Here is a 6,976-nt window from a genome sequence, read left to right as displayed (position 1 = left end):
GAGAGAGAGAGAGAGAGAGAGAGAGAGAGAGAGAGAGAGTGTGTGTGTGTGTGTGTGTGTGTGTGTGTGTGTGTGTGTGTGAGTGAGTGAGTGAGTGTGTGTGAGTGTGTGTGTGTGTGTGTGTGTGTGTGTGTGTGTGTGTGTGTGTGTGTGTGTGTGTGCACGTGCACACCAACAAAAGCATAAGGATATAGAGAGGTTGTAATGCTAGAGTATGTGTGAAATGATAAATAGTGTGTGTACCAAACTATGTATCTCTTCTAAGTTAATCGCTAAGGCAAAAGAGTGTTAAATTCTAACTACTAAGGTAACTAAAAAACGTTAGACTGCATGTGCGATACCTTCTATACAAACAACACTATGCTAATTAAAAGATAACGATAATCCACTAGAAGAGGGTTTTTAGCCCATCCAACTCATAGGCTTAGCACTTGGATTATACAAGAAAAAAGGTATGTGATATGGAGAGGAAAGAGAAACTCACTAGTGAGTGTATCTTAACATCAATAAATGATGCATGTGAGTATGTTTGCAAGCTATCATAACTACGTTTAGTGTATAATGCTTATGGGTGTGTGGGTTTGGTGTGCATGTGTATGAAAGTAGGATTAGATAGCATCCAATAACAATTATACATGTGTGTGTGTCTCTTATAAAGAGGATATATGCTTGCATTTATGCCAAGTTGAGGTGTAAATTTATGTGTTGTATGTGGCTAAGAGAGAAACTTAATATAATAAGGTGAGAGAGAGAGAGAGAGAGAGAGAGAGAGAGAGAGAGAGAGAGAGAGAGAGAGAGAGTGTGTGTGTGTGTGTGTGTGTGTGTGTAGGACATTAGTGAGACAGAGACAAAGAGATTTATGAAGAGCTGCATATGTAGTGAGTGTGAATTTATGTGCATATGCATACATACATATGTGTATGTGTTTGTACTTTTCTAGAATGCTGACATACATATTGATGTGCATATATACATGTCTAATTCTTGGTGATAGGTAGCAAAGCTCGTGGTTGGATACTTGATGCACATGTGAAAGTATTTACGAGGGTGCATTGATGTATCTCATGAATATATTTTTAGACCTTATGACATAGGGTAATGTGTAGTGTTGCCTAAATATTGGTTTGTATATATGACACTTGGTAAAACGTAAGTGGATCTTGCACAGAGAGAAACATGAGCAATATTCAAATTGACTATTGGATATACCTATCCATCCAATGATGCATTAGCCTTGGGAACTCGAATTAATGGGAATAAGTAGAACTTTTACATCAATGTTTGGCTAAGCTTTATCTCTATTCTTCTTATTCCCCATTTAGATTTGTATCCATTGAGTAAATTGTGGCATAACTTGGGTATTGAATTCCACAAGCTTATCAATTGAAGCCTTCATTTGAGCATTTGATTCCACAAGTTTATCAATGGAAGACCTTGTTTGGATGTTCCATATGACCATTTGTTCCACTCTTGAAAGCAATTCTGCATGCCTATGAGCATGCCTAGTTTCATGTTCACATATTGTATTGTTAAGGTTGCTAATTTCTCATTGCATTTGAACCTCTTCATGGCTTCATTGGGATATATTCTCCAACTTAAAATCCCTAATTTGATCTGCATCGTCATGTGCCTTATTTTTTCCTTTGTGACTTGTCATATTGGTACAGTCTTGTAGTACCCTCTATTAATAAAACGGTTATGACTTGAGCTAGGAAACTCTGATTAACAAGCTTTTTGGTTCAAATAAAATGCTATAATTTCCTCATGGAGATGAGAACTTCAATCTTCCTAAAATATTGGAATAGAAAATCCCACAAGCTAATCTTTGAACCTAAACTATCTAGTCATGCACCCTGTTTAGACCTGTAAGTGCCCTATTTTCAATGGTATGACTTATAAGTGCTCTTCCAAGCTACCAAACCATGTGGCGAGCTGAATAGGACATGTGGCATCTAAAACACTTGGACTTAATCTTTAATAATAAAGGATGTACCTATAATTACCTGTGTAAACCTTGTAGTGTCTTGTAAATGCCTTGTTTTACCTTATTTTGGTCTTCAAGAGGCTTGAACCTTCATGATAACTTGAATATTCAATCCCCTATATATAATGGTTGTGTGAGGGATAAAATAGCATGCAAGGGCTCCCTATATAGACTTCCAATCTCAGAGGGATGTGGGCAAAGTTTCCCCTTGGTCTAGTTGTTGCACCCCTTTAGGTTCTTCAATAGTGAGGGAGGGTCACTTCTCTTTTTCTCCACTGTCTCCTCAGTATCCACCTTTTTCCTCAATGTGCACTCTCAACATGGCAAAAGTATGCTACTCTAATCAACCAAGAATTGGAAATGCGATTAAACAAAAAAGATCAATAAAATGCAACAAGGATTAGGGATAGACAGTACCTCTTGGATCAATGACTCACTATCCATTACAGCCTTTACTCTCTTTTATCAATTTTCCATCAAGAATAAGCCAATCACGATTAGGAAGCAGCAATGAAATATTTGTAGAAATGGATTCACTCCTATTGAAGCTTGCCTAAGTGAATTTCAAGCAAAAGTTAATGCCACAATGCCAATGAAAGGTCTCTAATTCTCTAATTTGATGAAAAGAGTGATTCTAATAATGATTGAACTAGAAATTTATGAAGATTTTCAATTCTTTAATCTCCCAAATAAATTGGATTAAACTCAACAAGAGGATTAATGAGAGAGATTAAGATTTGATGGAGAATACCTCTTTCAATAGGTTGAAGAAGACTTGAATGCTCCCAATGCTTGGAGATGCTCCCCGATGACCAATGTGGCTTGAATGACCTTCAATCCTCACTCATTGAAGACTTTGGACTAAGCTTGAAGCATTGGAGGGAAGAGATTGAAGCCTTGAAACCATTTGCCTCAAATCTTGGATCCATGGAAGCTCCCTTGGTTGAATCTTGGCAATCTTGCTGAGTCTTTCCAATTTCTTCCAAGAATCTTCACAAGGATGATTTCCCGAGCTAAAATGATGAAGAATCTTCAAAATATCATAGAGAAATTGAAGCTTGCAATCAAGCTTTCATGGGTGCCATGCCTCAGGTTTGTAGAAGCAAGAATAATATCAAATGTTGATGATTTCTTAAAGAAATCACTTGATTGCCAAAGAGCAGTAGAAGCACCATATGCAAGACTATTACCAACTTGATGGACAATCAGGCCAACATTAGCCCAAAAATGGGGCCACAATTTTTGGGGTTGTTTCTTGGTCTCTCCTACTCGAGTTTGCATGCCATTGGTTGTCTACTTGATTAGAATAGAGATGAGAAGTGAATCAAGTGTCCAATGCTTTAAACAAGCCAGACTTTGTAAGGGAAGAAGAGATCTCTACTGAATACTCCATGGAAGCTATGACAAATCTCAAAGAAAGGGAAAGAGAACCTTTAACCTTCAAAAGTAGTCATGGTTTCCTGCTTCTCTAACCCCAATTAGCCATTTTTCTCAAAAAGACCTTTCAAAATGATTGAAAATTGATCCAGGACTTGCTATTTTTGCCTCGATGTTTCCAAACTTGTCCAAGATTCCTTTCCAAGCTCTCAAGATGGTCTCTACTTCATGTAGATGACCTACAAGTACCTATCATGTATCTCCTATAACTACGATCTTGGATTTTATGGGGTAACATAGAAAAAATAGATATGAAAAATGAAGAAATCAAATGGACCAAGAGCTTAAGATTTGATACCACTTGTTAATAAGGAGATCGAGAGAGAGAAAGGAGAGGAAGCCATAGATGCTAGGCAAGAAGGTTGGAGATGAAGAGGATTTGTATTACTTGTGTGAATAATGAAAAAAATACGCATGCCAGTGTGGAAAGAGTATTATTCTCTCACTAAAATTAAATGCCTATTTTTCCTTCATTACATATATTCATATTTTGCAAGTCATAATGCATACATGAGTTCATTGAATGCACAAGCTATTGCTAATGAGTGTTGTTACAAAGAAGAAATTTGTCAATATTTTTGTTTTTTGAAAAAATTGTGGCCAATTATATTACTCAAAAGGATTTTATAAAGAAGTACATGTGCTCACAACAATCTAGTTGGAGTTTTCTTAAAGTCAAAACAATATCAAATGTAAAAGCCTCAAGGCCAATTGCAGGTGTGTGTGCTCTCCAAACCCAAAGGTACCACTCCTAGATGTCAAACCAACATACATACAAATCTAACTACCAAGACTTTGCTAAAGCCCAATGACTCAGATCCTCCTCCAAGGGATGTTAGGGTAGGCCATACCATGATGTCCTTTATGAAGAGCTAGCCAAGTACCCTCCTACACAAGGAAGCACCATTAAGTCTATGTGCCACCTACGAAGGGATGTCGATGGGCAATAATTTTATTGACCACACCTCTCCTAGCTGCATTGACTCTCTATGAGGAGGCACAAACCAATCTTGGAGGATTGTGGCATCAATCTCCCTCCTCCTAGCCTCTAGCCCTCTATGGCATCATGGGGTTTTTCTATAGAACCTCTCAATTTACCATTCTGTAGAGATCGCTCCAAACCCCGATAGAACGGACATATGTGGGAGCACTCTCCTAGCTACATCTTGGCATGATCTCATATCTATGGGTTCCAAATGACAAGTAGGTTATCAATCTCCTCTTGGCATACAGGGGATGGCTGCTCTATGGCCTTACACAAACACTATCAAACCTATAGCATGCTGCAAAGGAAGGAAGATCTAGGTACTACTGTAGTCAGTGTTGTATTCAATATACATCTCAAAGACGATCTCCACTCCCCACCTAGCCAAGGTCTGTACTTCTCAAAGCCCTCCTAGAGGACTTCCATGTTTTCCCCCATGAGTGAGCCCATGGACAACTGGCTTGCCCAACAAGGTCTAACTCTAATACTCTAGATCAATCATCCCCAGGCCCCTCCTCAAAGCAATGATGGATTATGGTCTCCCAATCCACCTTAGCATGGAAATCCTTGGACCCATCCAACCTGGCCCATAAGAAGTTCTGCACTAGATAGTGTAGCTAGACTACACGACAAAGAGAGACACCAATAGGAGGCAATGTGCCAACATGTCACTAAAAGAACCCAGTTGATCACTAGGGCAAAGAAAATAAGATATTTCCTTCACAAAGAGTAAGAAGACGTAAGAATCTAGAGGGCATCCTTGATTAACAAGCCACTCTAGCCAAAAAAATTCCCCTCTCTACCCCCCTATGATCATTCCCTTGGTGATTGATTTATAGAGTGCAAAAGCATACACTAATCCATTGCTAAGGAAAGGCTAGTCATGTGATGGTGCCCTCGAAGATGTCTCCATCAACCTTATCATAGGCCTTCTCAATGTCCAAAAGGAGCATTACCACCCATTGGCTACTATTGCTAAGCTCACTTTGTGGCCTCAAAGAGGGTGAATGTGTTGTTTAGGATGCTCCTATATTGGATGAAGCTTGTCTATGCGTCAGAATGTCTGAGAGAATGGGGCACATCTAGATGCCAATCATCTTTGCCTAGTAACATGCCACTTGGAATTCCTCCTAAACCAAAGATCCCCCAAAATGCTCCTCTTGTGATTAGAAACAAGAAAATGCTCATCAGATCTAGTCTCCAAAGGTGCAAGGGTCATGTACCTTGAAGAACTTCTCTACACAGTGTCCACTTTTTGTGCCAAGAAATCATAGGACATAAGGTGGTCCTAGCCAATTGTCCCACCTACCCTCCCTATAAGCAAGAGCAACCCCCCCCCCCCCCCCCCCCCCCCCCGCCCCCCCAAATGTGGAATATGTCCAACCACTCTAGAAGGATGCTACCCAACCATTTGTACCCCCATGAGAATTCCGAAGGACCACTACACCTACGGAATGTCAAATCCCTCCAAGCATCATGAGCTCCTGCAAAGATGAAGGCTTCTAAGACCTCCTGATCCTCATGGGCAATCCCTTGGTAGTCCATGCCTTGGCCCTTTTGTGTGACATGCAATGGCACTTAGCAGCAACCTTAGAGGGCAAACTCCTCCATGCTAGGCCAAAGGAGGGGGTGATGTTCTCTCCTTGAGCCGCTATGAATGCCTCCAAGAGCCAAGCTATCAAGGGAGCCTCTAAGGCCTAGTAATATTGGGCAGCTTGGGCTAGTTGCTACTCAATTACATCCATCGGTAGCCTTCATTGTGGTGAGCCACGGAGAAGGATACAAAGGTGTGGAAACTCTACATTGATCCGCCAGTTAATGTCCATCCTGCATCTCGACCGCTGCTCCAAAAGTAACTCCAGCCCTAGCTCTCCGAGCCATTGCCACGCATAATAAGACACATGGTCCCGTAAGATCACCTCCACCTGAGTCCCTACATTCGCCTCAGTGGTAAGTCTAGAGAAAGTGGTAGTTCATCGCATCAGGAGGGCCTAGAAAATATGCCCTAACACTCCCAAGACTTGTGAAATATGATCCCCACCTCAAAAGGCAGTTGGAATTCCCCATAACCGACAACTCTCATGTATATCCAGGGACCGCAGTAATATAACTCCTATTATAGAAGTTGAGCATGCTGCGGAAAGATACAGCTTATTACAACGTAACGGTATTGAAAGTAGAGTGGGAAGGGCTACTCGACTACCAAGAAAATGCTTCTGTGTAGGGAGGGAGCAACTTGAGTTTGCAACTAAAAGTTGGGGAGAGGAGGGTGGTTGCAGATGTTTGTGGAGTGGGATGCAAGGGCTATAGCTTTTTTATTCCCCTTTTTGGGTGGGTGGGTCGGTAGAAGCCGGTGGGAGCATGCAAATCAAGGAGAGGAGAACAAGGTGGTTGCAGGCTGCAGAGGCATAGGAAGCTGGCGTGAACGCTGGAGGCAGCATGTGCAAGGGCAGCGCACTGCAGGCGGGCAACGGGGCAATATGCAAGCTGTGCAAAAGCAATACATAGGAGAGGGGTGGCAGAGGAAGTGGCTGTCGGGGGGGGTGGGGGGGTTAGCAACGGCTAAACAT

The sequence above is a fragment of the Lygodium microphyllum genome, chromosome 3, assembly GCF_053477565.2.
Source record: "Lygodium microphyllum isolate KBCC chromosome 3, Lygodium_microphyllum_v1.1.10, whole genome shotgun sequence".
Lineage (NCBI taxonomy): Eukaryota > Viridiplantae > Streptophyta > Polypodiopsida > Schizaeales > Lygodiaceae > Lygodium > Lygodium microphyllum.
The sequence above is the reverse complement of the archived record's forward strand: the minus strand, read 5'-3'. Positions refer to the sequence as shown.